This window comes from Eretmochelys imbricata, chromosome 10 (assembly GCF_965152235.1).
Source record: "Eretmochelys imbricata isolate rEreImb1 chromosome 10, rEreImb1.hap1, whole genome shotgun sequence".
Taxonomy (NCBI): domain Eukaryota; kingdom Metazoa; phylum Chordata; order Testudines; family Cheloniidae; genus Eretmochelys; species Eretmochelys imbricata.
Window position 1 is genome coordinate 79,356,770 of NC_135581.1, and position 17,823 is coordinate 79,374,592.

Sequence of the window (17,823 nt, forward strand, 5' to 3'; positions counted from 1 at the left end):
TTAAGCCCTGGATGGGGAGGTGGGTAGCGAGGGAGCAAGGGCCAGGGTGATGGATGGTGGGCTGGAGGAGGCAGTGAGACCGGGGTGATGAGCTGGGGGCGGCACTAGGGGCCAGTGGGTCTGGGCCAAAGCCCTGTTGCGAGGGACCAGAGCCTGCCACCCACCACCCACCACCAGGGCTGAAGCCAGAAGTGCGAGCTCCACTGTCCCCAAGAAGGTGGGGAACTCACACCAGCTGCTTGCTCCTCCAGCATTTCTGGCTTCATGAGGGGACAGGGCCAAACCCCTGCTGCTGGCCCCATGGGGAGGGCCATCTAGGCCTTGACTCTGAAATCAGGAGTTTTCAAGCCCATGGAAGTTAAGAACATAAGAACGGTCACACTGGGTCAGACCAAAGGTCCATCTAGCCCCGTATCCTGTCTTCCAACAGTGGCCAGTGCCAGGTGCCCCAGAGGGAATGAACAGAACAGGTAATCATCAAGTGATCCATCCCCTGTTGCCCACTCCCAGTTTCTGGCAATCAGAGGCTAGGGAAACCATCCTCCATTAATTTATCTAGTTCTTTTTTGAACCCAGTTATAGTCTTGGCCTTCACAACATCCTCCAGCAAGGAGTTCCACAGGTTGACTGTGTGTTGTGTGAAAAAAATACTTTGTTTGTTTTAAACCTGCTGCCTATTAATTTCATTTGGTGATCCCTAGTTCTTGTGTTATGAGAAGGACTAAATAACACTTCCTTATTTACTTTCTCTATACCAGTCATGATTTTATAGACCTCTATCATATCCCCCTTAGTTGGCTCTTTTCCAAGATGAAGAGTCCCAGTCTTATTAATCTCTCCTCAGACAGCAGCCGTTCCATACCCCCTAATCATTTTTGTTGCCCTTTTCTGAACCTTTTTCCCATTCCAATATATCTTTTTTGAAATAGGGCAACCACATCTGCACGCAGTATTCAAGATGTGGGCATACCATGGATTTATATAGAGGCAACATGATATTTTCTGTCTTATTATCTATCCCTTTCTTAATGATTCCCTACATTCTATTTGCTTTTTTGACTTCTGCTGCCCATTGAGTGGATGTTTTCAGAGAACTATCCACAATAACTCAACAATCTCTTTCTTGAGAGGTAACAACTAATTTAGGCCCCATCATTTTATATATATATAGTTGGGATAATGTTTTCCAACGTGCACTACTTTGCATTTATCAACACTGAATTTCGGCTGCCTTTCAATAAGAGCCTCTCTCTTTACTTCAATGCTCCTTTGTACCTCTTAGGGTGATACAAGCAACTCTCCATTTTTATTTTTAATAGTCCACTTATTATAGTCACAACTGCCACCAGTCACTACCTATGCTGCATGTGACTAGAAGAATAGTTAGGAATGAAAGAAATTAGAGATGTCCTGGATGATAGAATTAGTGAGGTGGTCACAGGAAGGAGATATATTTTCCATATTGTCAATTAGTAAAATAACTTGGGATATTTAAGTAAACAAATGTTGTGCTGACTCCAGCATTCTGAAGGTCCATGGGGGAAGATGAATATCTAGTTAACTGTGACGTGTGTTCCAAAACAACATTAATTATGCCAGAAATATCTTCATAAGAGTTTGTGTGTATTTATCATCATTTAGCAAAAATACCATTTCCATTAGAAAGTCATATCTCCTATGAAACTGGAGATTTCACATGTTCTGGTGTGAAATACGACTTTTGAAACTATGGGAAAACATCAGACACAACTTTTACAGCATTTTAACCAATAGGACTGAATTATGCAAATGAATTAAAGTCTCTTCTAGGACAATTGTAACTTCTGATGTCACAATGCCCCTAGCCAAAATTAGCTGTTTTTAGATGCCTGGAAATTAGGCAGGACTCTTAAAATAAACCAAAAAATAATATCTTTCACATGTGTATATTTGAGATGTGAAAAAGCTGTGCACACATCCCCTTTGCCCCTCTGATTATTCGTTTCTGACACATCACCACCGTTCTTTTTGTTGTATTCACGTCACACACACACAAGATGGGTCTAAATCAAAGTATCAGTTTCAAATATCCCCAAAGTTTGGGAAAGTTTGGATCCAGAACCAAAGTTTGCAGTGTATTCGTTTATATTAAAAAGAAAGAGAGAGACCAATGCTGGCTAAGCTCTATTATCTGGCCTACAGCTTCATGAATGAAAAGAGTGAAGTGAGCTGTAGCTCACGAAAGCTTATGCTCAAATAAATTTGTTAGTTTCCAAGGTGCCACAAGTACTCCTTTTATTTTAACAGAGAGATATTTGATCTTGGTTACACCCATGCCACCCATTTGACTCCACTGAGGTTGCACAGGAGTATCTGAGATCAACATTTTGCCCTTTGCCACCTGTGAATTATCAGGTATTCCTCCATCAGTAGAGATAAAGGTCATAACTAAGCTTAGCCATTGTGTTTGTGTGTGTGCATATCTATGGCAGTTACTACTGACTTCAGGGTTTACAGGAAGAATCCATCTGTGCTGATAGCAGCCTACCCCATGCTGGTCCTTGGAAACCACTATGCCTTTGTCTACTGCAGGAGTTTATCCATGACCAGCAGGGGTTAAACAAATTAGTTTGCTTGGCAGGTGGCAGTTGTTACCCTGCCAATTAACTCAACAGGGAGCAAATGACCCACTGACCTTCCCTGAGAAGTAGCCTCTCAAAAGCAAGCAAGACTGCAGCAAGGACTGCATCCCAAGGAGGGGAAAGGGCTGGTTAGTCTGTTTTGGACTGTTGATGTTTCCTTTTATATGTATGTACACAGACACACCCCTACCTGTTTTAGGAATGTAATGTAAAGCACCTGGTCCATGTGGCTAGGCAGGGAAGTCCATGGAGTGTCTTATGTTTTTGGGAAGCTATTAGCATAACAGTCTCCAATCCCCACCCCGAAAATGCTACAGTTACGTTGCCATTTTTCTGTTGTGTATTTTCCCACAAACCCATTGTAGTACTGCGCTGACGTTGTGGCAATGACATAAGATTGCTGTACATACTTAATTCTAAACGGACAACCACATTTTGTAATACCTTGATATATTTTTTTAAAGTTCAGGTTTTGTTTGATTTTTAAGGTAGTGGAAATCCAGAAAATGAAAGCAGCATTCACCACTGCAGGTGAAAACGCTGGAGCTCTTTGGACCGTGCTTGCTCAGAAAAAAACAAAACAAAACAAAAAAAACAAAACAAGAGTCAAATACATTCACCTTAATCACAGTTTGCTGTGCCATCCACAGTTGTTAATTTAATAGAATAGCTGTCCCTGCTGCAGGATTGAAGTGGAGCAGGTACTCCTCTACCCCAGCTCGTATACAGCTGGAGTTCTCAACCTTTTTCCTTTCTCAGGCGCACCCCCGCCCCCCCAAACACGCTATAAAAACTCCATGGCTCATGTGTGGCACAACAAATGTTTTTCTGTATATAAAAGCCAGTGCCTGAGTTAGGGGGTAGCAAGCAGGGCAAGTGCCTGAGGCCCCTTGCCACAGAAGCCCCCATGAAGCTAAACTGCTCAGGCTTTGGCTTCAGCCTTGGGTGGTGGGGCTCAAGGCCTCGGGCTTCAGCCTCATGCTTTCTGACATGGGCCCCAGCAAGTCTAAAGCTGGCCCTGGTAGGCGGACCCCCTGAAACCTGCTCGTGGCCCCCCAGGGGGCCCTGGACTCCTGGCTGGGAACCATTGGTATGGAGCACTCCCCAGTAGCAAGATCCAAACCAGCAGCAGCGGGAGTTGAGTCAACAATCCTGCAGCCTCAGTATAGGACTGAGAGGCGCTTTTAATAGAGCCCCTATGTGAGCACATTTGTCCTTGAAGCAAGCCAGCACCCCAGCTTCAATTTTCACCTAGAGACTCCACTGCAGGTCATATTATTGGGACAAATAACCGGGAAGAGAGGTAGATAGGAGAAGAATACATCGGGGGTCATAAAAGGAGATATATGTTTTAACATATAGAAAACAGTAATAGCTTTATAGAAAGGATCTTTCTTCTTTACATTCACATTGCCTAAAATCTGTACTGAATAATAAGAAACTGACTTGAAAAACATACAGACCAGAACAAAAAAAAAAACACCCTCCCCCTCCCACCCCAAAGTACAGAATGGAATTATGGACTTTTGTGGGCACAGTTTCAGAAATGAAACTGTCAACTGAGATTCCACAAAGTCATTTTAATATTCCAACTGCTGCACCAACTGTGGATTTTAACTTTCCTCCACAGCCTGGTGTCTTGTGATTTTAATTTTTGTAAACTATTTGACATACAGGAATGCATTTAGTTGGAGCCTGGAGTGGGGAGACAGTAGCAGAGAAGCAGAAATACATGGATGGAGGAGGAAGGGGAACAAAGAGGGATATTAAAATCCAAAGAGGAAATTGAGGACTGGAGATAGAGAGAGGGAAAAGGGAGGGTAGGGAGTTAAACTGGAAAAACTATGTGGGAATCAGTTTCTGGCAAAGATTCTAGTCTAGATCTACTAAGGACAATCAAAGATTCTCCTGTACCTTTTTGCGGGTCTCTTGAGATGTAAAGAGTTGGCCAGCTTCTCAGTAGCACCTTAACCTTCCATTCCATCACCTCCTCTCCTTACCTTCTCACCATCATAAGTCTTGGTACTGTGTCTCCACTTCTGCACGCAGAGGAGAAACTTTCTCTTACCCAGAGTCGCAGTGGCTCAGCCTAGCACCTGGAATGTTGCTTGCCAGTCTTGCTTGCTGTGCTCTGCATTTCCCCAGCAACACAACTCCCACGTTCAGGAAATGGGAGCAGGGCTAAGGAAATATAAATATTTTTTTAAATAGCAGAATCCCCCCTCCAGTCGGATTTATCTGTGCAGGTTTATATTTGGTGGCCTGTTGAATCAAAACTTCTGTGATGGCCACATCAGTTTCTGCGGAATATCAGCCTCCATTAAAAACAAACAAACAAACAAAAAAACACTTTTTTTTTTTTACAGTTAAAGAATGCAGTGCTCCCTTGTTGCTGCCGACGTTATAACAACAGGCAGTCTTAGGGAACCTGGTGACAACATGGTAGCCTCCAGATACAGTTAAAAGAGAGGCCCAGATTATTCCCTTAAAATCCATGTGTAACAGGATAGGGGGTTGCTGCTTCATTAGTACAGATTTCAGAGTAACAGCCGTGTTAGTCTGTATTCGCAAAAAGAAAAGGAGTACTTGTGGCACCTTAGAGACTAACCAATTTATTTGAGCATAAGCTTTCGTGAGCTACGGCTCACTTCATCAGATGCGCATCCGATGAAGTGAGCTGTAGCTCACGAAAGCTTATGCTCAAATAAATTGGTTAGTCTCTAAGGTGCCACAAGTACTCCTTTTCTTCTTGCTGCATTATTGTTTATTACACTTCCCTTCTTCCTGCACCTCAGCTTAACTCTTTGCTGAAGCACAGGCCTGAGTGCTGCCTTTTCAGAAAGCATTACACAGCATTAAACTTTAGGGGGAATTGTATGTAAAACCCTGATTAACAGGTGTTAATAGTTTCCAATCAACTTCAAAGAGAAAGTAACCTACAGTTTCTTAGTAAAATAAATATTTAATGCACACAGAAATTATAAATAGCATAAAACATTTTAAATAGTATTTGGAATACTATGAATAACTTCTAAACAAAAGTTATTAGACAGTAAATCTATTGGTTTGTCTCAGACTTCCCCATTTTGTTACTATTACATATATACATTTATAAATTCACACATCAAAACATATTCCCCTCTGATCTTCTCTCAAAGATGATTTCTCAGTTTTTAATAGCATGACCATAATATGTCACCAAGAATCTTTAGATCTTGGAAGGACTGAGATGCTGACATTCTTTTCAAACACTTCCGAATCCTGTCAACAAAGAAACGGTTTGGGGATCGCCACAGATAGCAGCAATCCAGCCCTGGTATTAAAAGTTTACTGGTTCTCTCCATTGCTGGTGAAACAGAAATGTGTAGCCTGTATCCAAAGTGGCACAGGAATTGAGAACAGCATGTAAAATATCCCTTCCCTAGGGCCTAGATCTCGACAAGACTTTCACTCTACATCTTCTCACCATATGCCCAGCTAAATCAGGCAAGGCTTTACAGATTCTGACCTCACACAGCACTGTCCCTGTTCTCTCTTTCACTGAGACAGGCCGCCAGTTTAAAGCCATTAGCGGCAGGTAGCATAGGTAGGAGAAGGTTGTGCCTCCCCAAAGAACCTGGTATGGCCCTGCCCACACTCTGCCCGGAAGGCCCCCCTCTTGCTTGCCCTAATCCCATTCCCCCTTAGCCCCAGCACAGGCAGGCCGTCTTTAGGGAAGCATGCTGGGGCTGGGGCCAGGGTTAGGGAGGCCACGGCTGACCTGAAGCCAGGACTTGGTGGCAGGGACCTCCCAGCACTGTGGGAGGGGGGGCTACTGGCGCTGCCCGCCCTGTGCTTGAGGATGCTGGGGGTGGGGGCCATGCGCCGCCCAACTAGCACTTGGAGGGCCACACGCCACTGGCCCAGCCGGTGCTCGGGAGCTGTGGGGGGCTATGCACTGCCTGTCTGGTGCTCTGGGGCCAGGGTTGGGGGGCTGCACGCTGCCCATCTGGCGCTGTGTGTCACCCTCCTGGTGCGCTGGGAGGGAGGGGCTAGTGGCTGCGGAGAGGGGGACTCAGGGCTTTGGCGGGGCGTCGGTAACCTCTAGGGCAGCGGTTCTCAGCCTGTGGCCCAATCAGCACACAGCGATGGCCCATGTGACATCCTTAGGGCCATAGAGGTATCATCTATATTGTGTGGATGCAGCCCACATAACACAGAGCGCTGCATATGTGGCCCACAATGGTAAACCAGTTGAGAACCACTGCTCTAGAGGGTAGCAAATGCTCCCCTCCCAGCTCTCCCTCTAGGTCCAGGAAACACATCACTGTGATCCAAACATTATCCTAACGAGAGATCCAGCAGACACAGCTTTTAGTCCGACGGCGATCGCCCATGGCATCCATGAGAGGGCTGTCTTTAATGCCTATATTTAGAACCTTCCTCCTCCTGCGCTCCGACTGGCTCAGCTCTCAGATGGTGATTGGATGTGAACTGCCGGGCAAATTGCCCACAGTGAAGACTCACTATACAATTTCAACGAGTGTTACGAGCGCAACTTCCACACCCTCTTTCTGGATGCTTTGGGTCCTTCTAGCTGAATTGCTCTGCCCTGCTCTCTGCCCACATACACAGACACAGAGTCGGGGATGGACATAGCCTCCTGATCGAGTGGGTGCGTGCTCCTAAACTCTAGTGTAACTGCAGTATGAAACAAACCAAAAGATACAAACAAAGAGAGCAGATACAAAAAGAGTGCCAGCTGATCCAGTGAGGGCTCAGGCCTGACCTCAGTGCAGCGCCTACTCCACTCTGCGCGGCCACCCCAGGGTCAGTCCTGGTTACTCATGGCAATGAGAAAGAACCTGTCCAGATGCAGTCGGGGAGGCAGTTCTGCTCAGAATCTGAACCTGCCTGCTAGAGCAGGGAGAGGCCCAGCCATGAGCTGACACCCTACCCCAGTGTCCCTCCTGCTTGGAGACCAGGAGACATGGGGCATCACCCTGCAGTGTGTGCTTTCTAGAAGATTTTACCCTGAGGGTCTCCACAGCAGTGTGCAACTCTGACATCATCACACAGTGATGTGGCAAGTAAGAGCACCACCATGATGTGGAGCCCAGGCTATGGAGCATACATGGTTTCTTGTGCAAAGGAGTGAACACAGCCCCTCCCCAGTGTGTTTTTGCATCATTGGTTTCACCATGTCTGTGAGTGCAGCTGAATCCATAAACCCCTACAAAAGCTGCCCCTCCAGAGAATACTTCAAACTAAAAATCTGTGTCCCCTCCCCTTTGCTTCTCCCCTTTCCTTTGGGAGCAAGGGAATCTAATGCTGCAATATAAAGGATATAAGTTATATGTGCATGAAAGGTACTGCCCTCCTCCTCAGGGTTACTCCTGAGTGTTACTGCATGGCACTTTTCCACCCCGAGAGCTATATATCTGGGTCTGTGCTAGGGGAGGGAGCACTGACTAGGTGGGCAACACTTTATCTGAGTCTGTTCTCTTTTTGGTGGAGTTTCCTGAGAATAGTACAGCCTGTTATTGGAACTTCCAGGAAAATGGAGGGAATTTTATATCCTAGGATCCAGCCTTTTGCAAGAGGAACTAAATTATCAGACCCATGTTCAATTTGTGAAGGATAGTTATGATTTATTTTTCTTTCCTCAAACTTCTTTCCCCATCCATATAGCGAAATGATAACACTGTTTACAGAGGTCAGGCCCAAAAAGTCTGAAGCTGAATTGGATCAGTTAGGAGCTGAGTCACTCTTGAATATGAATGTCATACTTGTAGTTAGAATTTTAAAAAAAGCTATGAAAATAGAAACTAGTTTTAAGCGAAATACATAAATATAAAGACTAGTGTCTTACAGAAAAAAAAAAAGTCTGATCTTGGAGATATGGCAGGTTCTAGTCACCTTTCACTGGACATCTCCATTTTGAAAAGGCCATGGTAAGAAGAAGTGTGTTAACTGAACCTGTCTTTAAGAGACAGTTCAGCTACTGTGGGTTAAACATGCTTTACCTGGTCAGCATGGGCTAGGTCATGTGAAAACCATTTTAGAAAACCATTTTTAAACCAAAGATCAATTTCTCCTCTTATCGCATTGTGGTGCAACAACAATGTTGAGGAGTTGGACCAGTGTAACTAAGAAGAGAATCTAGGTCTAAATTTTTAGTCCAGAAAACATGCCAAGTGAGACAGGGCCCTTTGTGGTACTCCCATTATCTAAACAGCACAAGTAGCTAATCCAACCCAGACATATGCTGAAAATTTAACTGATTGTGGGTGGTTTATCAAAGTACATAAATGTAGATATTACTATACTTGTCTCATTCTCATTACCCTTGTCTAATGCCATCTTTATGTAATTTTCTCCCCCTATAAGTCATGTCTTGCCTAATCTGTGGCCTGATTCAACTTCCATTGACTTCAATAGGAGTTAGATGAAGTCCCAAGGCTGTAAGATGTTTGGGGCAAGGGCTATCATTTTATCTGTCAGTAAAAGTACCATACACACCACTGCCATATAAATTAATTTGCTTATTAAATAAATTAATGAAATAGCTATAAAGGAATATATGTCATAGTTTGTAACTATATAGATGTATTCAAATGCATTCTTAGTGTAACACCATTGAAGTCAACAAAGTAATACCATAGTGCACTTGGTTCCTTGTTACACATGTGAATACAGCATTACTATACAAGTATACAGACGAATTTGGTACTTTGGTCTACAAATTGTTACCTATAGAGTATTTGGCTAAGTGGTTAGTATTTTATCAAAAATTGCACAAACCCATCTTACCTCCCCCCCCCGCCCCCCACAACACACACCTTTTTTTTTTTTTTTTTGGATTGCAGGTTGAAGTATATTATTTCCCACATTTGCTCTCAGGCTGAGCTATTGATAGCAGGAAATGAAGTCTGTGGTTTACAGCCAAGGGTGATGAACCAAAAGGATGAATACTTGGCTCTAGTCCTGTCTGAGACAGTCAGAGCGTGACCTCAGTCAAGGCATTTGACCTTCTTGTGCCTTAGTCAGATCAATGGTAAACTTGACGAAGAAGCAAGACCTTGCTGAAAAGCACATGTGTCTGAGCTCAGATTGTATAAGTAAATACATTTTTAAAAATGCAAGCTGAATGACACAAGTCATTCCTTTTCAGAGTTTTCACCTCCTAGAAAACATGCAGCTGCTCACAAAACGTTAACTCTCAAGCACTGGTATAACAAAACATCAGGGCTGCACTGTTTAACACCAACACAAAGTTTATAGTCTGTATTCTAACACTTTTTCCTTCATTCAGAGACTGTAAAAAGCAAAGAGTAATATTGTGGGCACATACACTATGGCTGCTCTAATTTTTTAAAAATTTTTTTAATATAAAAGCAAAAGTGCTACAACTTATTATTCTTTTCCAATGGACCTTAAATAAATTTTCTGTCTACATTTATATAACTCTATAAATTAAGGCATAAAGTCTTGACTGTCATCCTGAAACAGTCATCTTAGATGTAAGCAAGATGAGCACTTTGACCAAAGTCCAAACAAGTCAGTGGGCAGAGCTAGGAATAGAACCCATGAGAACATCCAGTCAGTCCCCTTCTCTGATCACTAGATCATAACAGCATGTCTGACTGACCATGCACATATTACATGTTATTACTGTGAAAATTTCTTACAATTTCAAATATGTATATTTAGAACGTTTTGTTCAATTAACTATTCTGATGAGGTGCTCTAATCTACTGCAATAAGGACATCCTCACAGTGAACAGATTAACTGGTATAACCAATATAACATATGATGTTGTTTAGGTAGGTGGAAGACCTATAGTAATTCTCACTGTAGTTAAATAGCACCAAGAATGATTCTTGGAGCATTACTCATTTAAGTAGACCTTACTTGCGCACTCCCCTTGAAATCAGCATGCATTAGAACTGCAGGCTTGCATCAGTAATATTAAGTTCCATTACAAGATTTGATTGCTTGAGCTGAGAAGAGAACTGCAGAGACTCAAATTCCGATCCTGTAAACACTTACCAGGTGACACAGGCTTTTTCATGTGAGTAGTCCCCTTGACTTCAAAGTTTGAGTCAGACTACTCACAGGAATTCTTGCAGGATCAAGTCCTCAGCCTTTGAAGGGGGAAAAACAGCATGACGTTTTCTCCTTTAGTTTCAATCCACATCTCTGAGCCTTCAAGGAAAACTCTTCCTATCTAATTTGTACAGCAAATGACAACTGAAAAGAGTTCAGTGGAGGTCGACTGCCACTCATTTAATTTCTCATGTTAGGAGGCTAAGAAGGAATTCATCAGTTTTACCCAGTAATTACAGCTTGAGATTTTGAAAGAGAGGGCAAATAAAGTCATCCTTGCAGTTCTATTTTCTATTTACTGCACTTTATAAATAAATATCCCTTGGAGGAAAAAGTTCTACAGTACTGACTCCAAACTTGGTCTAAATATGCTATAGGGACCGATCCCAATTTGGTGGGGATGGACTGGATGACCTAACAGGTCTTTTCCATCAGACTTCTATTATTCTGTGAACTTTATAAGCTATAATGGCATAACTACAGGGTTTGAGGCTCATGTAAGCATCATTTCAATGTAAAGTTCCAAGCTTGTACCCCTATTCAGATCAAACACATATTGAGAGTTTTGCCTGATGAAGAGCTACAAAATTGGGCCAAAATAACTAAATTATTTCCACAATGTCTACATTTGTTTTCTTTAGATCTTATGAAAAAGCAACTAAACTAAAATCATCTGTGAATGTTGCCTCTCCTTACTTCTACATCAACTAAAGTTTAGTGTTTTTGGTAACAAAATAAACACTGACATTCCTTTTTAAATTAATATTTGATTTTAATATGCATAAAATATCAGTTAATACAATAATAAAACATTGGAATGAGCTCACTAAAGATATATAATATTAGGTGAAACAAAATATTGTACAACTTTGTGATTTAATGATGTAACACACACTTCAAAATTTTATCCAGAGATGAAAGGGGGTAGGGAATAATGTACATAACATACCAAAAATGATGAATTGTAGTAAATAAATTACTCTTATGCTTCCAATAATTTTTAAACATCTAATCATGTAGTCTCATTCTCTCCTGCCATGCTTGAAGAGATCTGAAACGTTGTTTTTTATTATTGTGTTATAAAGAAGGATTTAATTTCTAGTTTGTTAGTTTATTTTGGAGAAGAAATTGCTTTGGTTGTTACAAGCAACTGGAAGCAGTTTGATCCCAGCAGCTGAAAGGCTGAATTTTAAACTGGGGAAACACAAGTTAGCATTACCATCCAAAATCAGTGAAATAGTGACTCCTAGTGGCGATAAAGGGAAAGTGCACCTTGAAAACTAATAAGGAGGTTCATGACAGAGGGGAAATCCTGCTGAGAAAATGAGAAGCATAGCAATGCATGATCACAAAATAATTTTCCTTTTTTCAAAAAGAAATAAGTCTGAAAATGCTTCTTTCTAAAGCTGTGCAAAATATTCAACTCAAATATACAATGGACCTAAAATCAACCTGGGTTTGAGTTCAATCTACATTTGCAAACCAGCACTGCCTTGTTAGAACTTTTTGTGTGCATGACTGTGAACTGTCCACAGAAGTTTTCCGCAAACTTTTTATTATCCTATCTGGGTATCTGTAAGCACTTTGATGCTATTCATCATGATCTATTTCAAGTTGGTGCCAGGGTATTTGAGAAAGGTCACGTAGTATTTCTCCTTTGGTCTCTGCTTGTCTGAGCTTCTTCCAATTTAAGAGGAGGATCCTCTCACCGGAGGCCATTTTCAGTTGGTTTTTCCGTGAGAGAGGTTGAATTTCAGCGAATTCTCTGATTTAGTTGGAGAACTCAGGAAAAAAATGCATTTTCCTCCTAGCTTTTTTTGTATGTCTGACTCCAGACATACTAATATGTGGTAACTTTCTTTCATTTCCTGAGTTTGTCTCACCCATCTGATTATTATTCTATAGTCTGACTCTCACATCATGTTGTATGTCATCATCAGAAACTTCCCTGCACCGAAATGAGAGCCAGAAACAATGAGAGCAATAAACGATGCGAAGCAACAGGGGATTCTTCCCAAACAGGCAATATTATCATGGGACTGTAGTTGAATGTGGGAGAGGTTGAGTAGGTGCAGGAACCATTTAGCTTCCTTAGTACTGGCCACCTCCTCATCAGGCAGGTCTCCCTTCAAACTCGGAGAGTTGCTGCCCAAAACGTGCTTGTGACATCTGCTACTGATTTGAGAGAGGGGTAATACAATAACAAATCACCTCATAAAAGAGCTGATATGGAGTCCATGAGTGAGGCAGATAGGAGGAGCACGGGCTACCAACATTGATGAACAGGGATGAAAGAACTGCAGTGCCCAGGAGACACTCAATTTACCATACGGCAACTACAAAAGGAGGATCCTTACAGATTTATTTTCCCATACAGCAACATGGCTGAGAAGGGGTCTTGACAGGGCCTGAGACATCCCCAATACCAGGACCACATGCCATACTAGGGGTGGGTGACTTGAGAGACCTGAGTTTTTATCCTTAGAGTGCGGAGCTGATCAGAAAGCCAAAGATCAGAGGTGAGATGAGGGGACTCCCTGTGGAGCAGGGCTAAGCAAAGGGTTGCCTAGGACAACAGTGTAACACCCACTTCCTGTATTTGCTTCTCCATAGGGAGTTCAGGGTTTAGCAGCGGTCCTGAAACCCTCCAGGTGTAATCTTCATGAATGGGGATTTATATTGAACGTGGGCATTATCCACTTAAGTAGAAAGCTCCTTCCAGGAGAGACTACAGAATGAGATAAGAGCATGCTCTAAGTCAGTTGACCCCAGCTTGATTTGGAGTGAGTGGAATAATCCTGACCTAATACAATCACCTGACCTTCAACCATCAGGGTCTCTATGTAGATTATGTCTACTGTTGACAAAGTCTGGAGGCTTGAAGTCTTCTGTAACCCAGGATCAAGTGTCTCGATACCTCTCACACGTAAGGGCGTGAAGTTCTGGTTGGGGAATGAAACAATAACCAATGGAGTCAGTGGATACTGACCCCTATTATACATTACCTTACATTACCCCCGAGGTCATGTGATTGAGCCAGGACATACAGTCAGTTTCTCTTACCAGCACTTCTCATGCTACTCTGTATGACAGGGCCCAACTCTTTTAAACACAGTTAATATTGTCAACCAGAGCATTACCTGGTGAGATATTGAGCAGTGTCTTTGGTAACACAGTGGTTCAAGGAGTTGGCTATTAATCCTGAGGCAATCCTAGAAATGGCTGCAGCTGGATCCCATGCTACAGCACTATGAAGAAGGTTTTTACTGAGCTGTGAGAGGCTGGCTGTGAGAGTGATTCTCCAACAGAGAAGACAGTGCCTCCAGATTCCTATATGAACTGAAAGGACCTGTTGAATAATGATAATTGCTCCAACGTGGTTTTAAAGACTGGAAGAACAAACAGTAGATTGGTGCTAGGAGGAAGCCAGACCTTGCAGCCGATCACCCCAATGACTGAATTTCTCAAGAGAATGATGGACTCTCTAGATAAAGAAGAAAAGACTCCTGCTAATGAAGGCTGTGCTAAACTCACCAGACTTTCAGATACTACCTTCTGTTTGTGCTACATTCTCATAGTTGCTCTCGCAATGGTTCTGGAAAAAGTGCTAAAAAAGGTATGGCACCACATCATGTAGCTTCTCCCTACACTAATTAATGTTAGTTGTGTGAGTTTTTTTAACATTATCTGTGTTCAAAGGAAAATCTATACACCCCTATAAACATATTACATTTTATGATTTGTGCTGGCAGGGATTAGGGGAGTGCAGCACACTCTGACCACACTGCCAGCACTAGAAAATTCACTATGCTGGGAATGCCAGGAGTAGATGGCATAAAACTAGTTATGTGCCACATGGGGAGTCCCCTTTGCAGGAATAATTCCCATCAGCTGCTTTTTCAGAGCAGCATAAATATGACTTAGTGTAAGGTAGGATTTGACTCCATTATATCAATAGAGACCTGGTTTTAAACAGATGCAACTGCATTAAATTAAATGGATGAGCACTTGTTTACACCTGGTTTTGATTTAAAGCCTATGTCTGTATTTAGTTCTGTCCCATTTCCATATATTGATTTACCTAATAATGACCTTCCGAACACATTGGTACTTCTTTGGTCTCTCCAGTCATATAAGTTATATAGCGTAGATAGGTGGGAAAAGGTATCCATTTAATTTGGTTTTTGTGCTTTTCAGCAATTTGTCTATAGAATGGAGCTCTGTCCCATGTGAAACTAGGTCAGTGCTGGAATTTTTCAATGACCTAAAGTGTTTCTTTGGCATGCAGGATGCAGAGTGACTACAATCAATATGTACCACACTGAATAGTTGATAAATTGGAATGTGTTCAGAGAAGAGCCATGAGAATGATTAGAGGATTAGAAAACATGCCTTACAGCAATAGACCCAAAGAGCTCAATCTACTTAGCTTAACAAAGAGAACGTTAAGGGGTGACTTGATCACAGTCTTTTAGTGTCTACATGGGAAACAAATATGTAATAACAGGCTCTTCAATCTAGCAAATTGAAGCTAGACAATTTCAGACTAGAAATAAGGCGTACATTTTTGACAGTGAGGGTAATTAACCATAGGAACAATTTACTAAGGGTTGTGGTGGATTCTCCATTGCTGACTATTTTAAAATCAAGATTAGATGTTTTCTAAAAGATATGCTCTAGGCATTATTTGGGGGGAGCTCTATGGCCTGTATGGCACAGGAGGTCAGACTAGATGGCCTTGGAATCTATGAATTTCCACACTTCATTTCTCCATCTGCTTCTGTAAATAGACAGAATTCTCAGGAGGACTGCACTTCCCAAAATAGGCAAGAGCAAACACATTACTGAACTTTAAAACACAAGCACCTCTGACTCACCTGAAAGAACAGTTTCTCTAGCCCATAGTGGCGTTGTCCAGCTAGAGTAATAGGAAAATTCTGTGGGGAGACAGAAACATTGTGCTATTTCCTTTTGATCTGTCCAATCTCATATTTGACAGCATGTTAGAGGAAAAGTTCAATGACAATTTGTTTGTCTGACTATTCTGGGTGAAGGCTGAAACTATGCTGTACTCTGCTTTTATTCTTTGTCTCAGCAGTTATGCAGAAATCTTATAAAGCTTTCTTTTGGAATTCTATAGCACCTGATCATACAAAGCAGCTAAGGATGCTCCTGCTATCCTGCATCTACAATTCTGTGGGTCTCTTTGCACCCATCAACCTCATCTTGTGAAAATTTCATGACATTTAGAAAATCAGTCCCAAGTTAAGTTAGAAGTGCTGTCTCTGTTTGATCTCAATAGGCCAAATCCATCACTGGAGTGAGTATAGCTCCCATGGGCTTCAATGGTTCAATTCCAAGACTGAATTTGGCTCATGTTTTAATTTTTTCTCACTTGAAAAACAACAGCAGCAACAAGAAGTGAAGATTTCATTTGTCTCTGCTGACTGGGATGTCTGAAATAAATCTGTGACTGCCCAGCAACATCAACATTGCACTAACTTAGCCCAAAGGTCCTGCAGCTCATACTGTGAGGTGAAATTGGAGCAAATGATCTCAATCATTTTCATTTGATTAACCCTTAATTTTATTACAATAATTGAATGACACTAACTAGATGTCATGTCCGTGCTGACATAACTGAATACCATCTACTGTACCTCAAACAGAACTTCTCATCTTCCCTCCAAAACGCTCTCCTCTTCTTTCCTGCTCTATGACCACAGACAGCTCCACTCTTCCTTCCTGTTACACAGGGTCCCAACCTCAATGTCACATCATGGAGAATAAGTCCAACAATAGCTATTAGCCAAGACGGTCAGGGATGCAACCCCATACTCTAGATGTCCCTAAGCCTCTGACTGCCAGATGCTGGGACTGGATGACAGGGGATGGATTACTTCAGAATTACCCTGTTCTATTCCCTCTGAAGCATCTGATGTTGGCCACTGTCAGAAGACAGCATGCTGGGCTACATAGACCATTGGTCTGACCCAATATGGCCATTCTTATGTTCTTATATTGGCCTCAGTTCTCCTTCTCCCCTTACATCCAGGTTTGGTTGTTTCTTCCTCCATAACATCTCTAAATGTCATCCTTCCCACTACATAGATTGCTAAAACACAGGTCCATACCTTGATTGTCTCTCACTAAGCTACTACAGTTGCCTCTTCCTGGTACACTGGAAGGTTTGGCCTTCCCAAATCAGAGCGTATATAACAGTTAGGTATTATTATTAAATTCCTTAGCTGCAAGTCAAAAAGCATAGGGGCAGGATTCTGAGAGCACTGCATCACCTGGAGCTAATGACTGAGATGCTGGAGCTTTTACCGCTTCTAACCACAGTGAACGCTTCTGTTTGCATCTCTCTCAGCTTTTGTGATGGAACGTATAAACCCCTTCCAGTCTCTGCCCTTCAGTGTCTTCGCTCACTGTGGATGCTTCAGTGGAATGCAGCTGAAAAGACTTAATACTACAAGCAATAAAGTAGAAGAGTGTTCTGGAAGTTAGGAAAGTCAGCTTGCTACAGGTAGGAGACACACCTAGGGTATGTCTACATTGCAGCAGGGAGCAAGGCTCCCAGCCTGGTTGGACAGACTTGTGTTAGCAGGGCTCGAGCTAGTGTACTTAAAAATAGCTATGTGGATGTTGCAACTTTGGCGCAGACTCAGGCTAGCCACCTGAGCTCAGACCCAGGAGATCAGGTGGACTTGCGAGCCCAGGCTCTCAGGTCAGAGAGTAGGCTGTAATCCTGCCCTGTTGCCTACAGAGAAGGACCAGGAGCTCACGGTGTAGTCAGCTAAGCTGTTCTTAATCCCTGCAAGGATTCTTCGAAGCAAGGGCAATATCCAGCTGCCTCATTAGGGCAGCTTTGTGTTGCCAGAGCACAACATTCCAGCTGCAATAGGAGCCAAGACTCGAGCCAGCAGAACTCATTATGCGTATGGCTACAGAAGTAAATATGAGTTCTCAGGTTAGAAATGTGGTCAAGCTCAATTTACAGCTCATTAGCCAGCCAAAACTATAATACTTTTAATAATTTACGGATCAACAATGTTGAGTAATATAAACCAAATAGAAAAGGAGTACTTGTGGCACCTTAGAGACTAACCA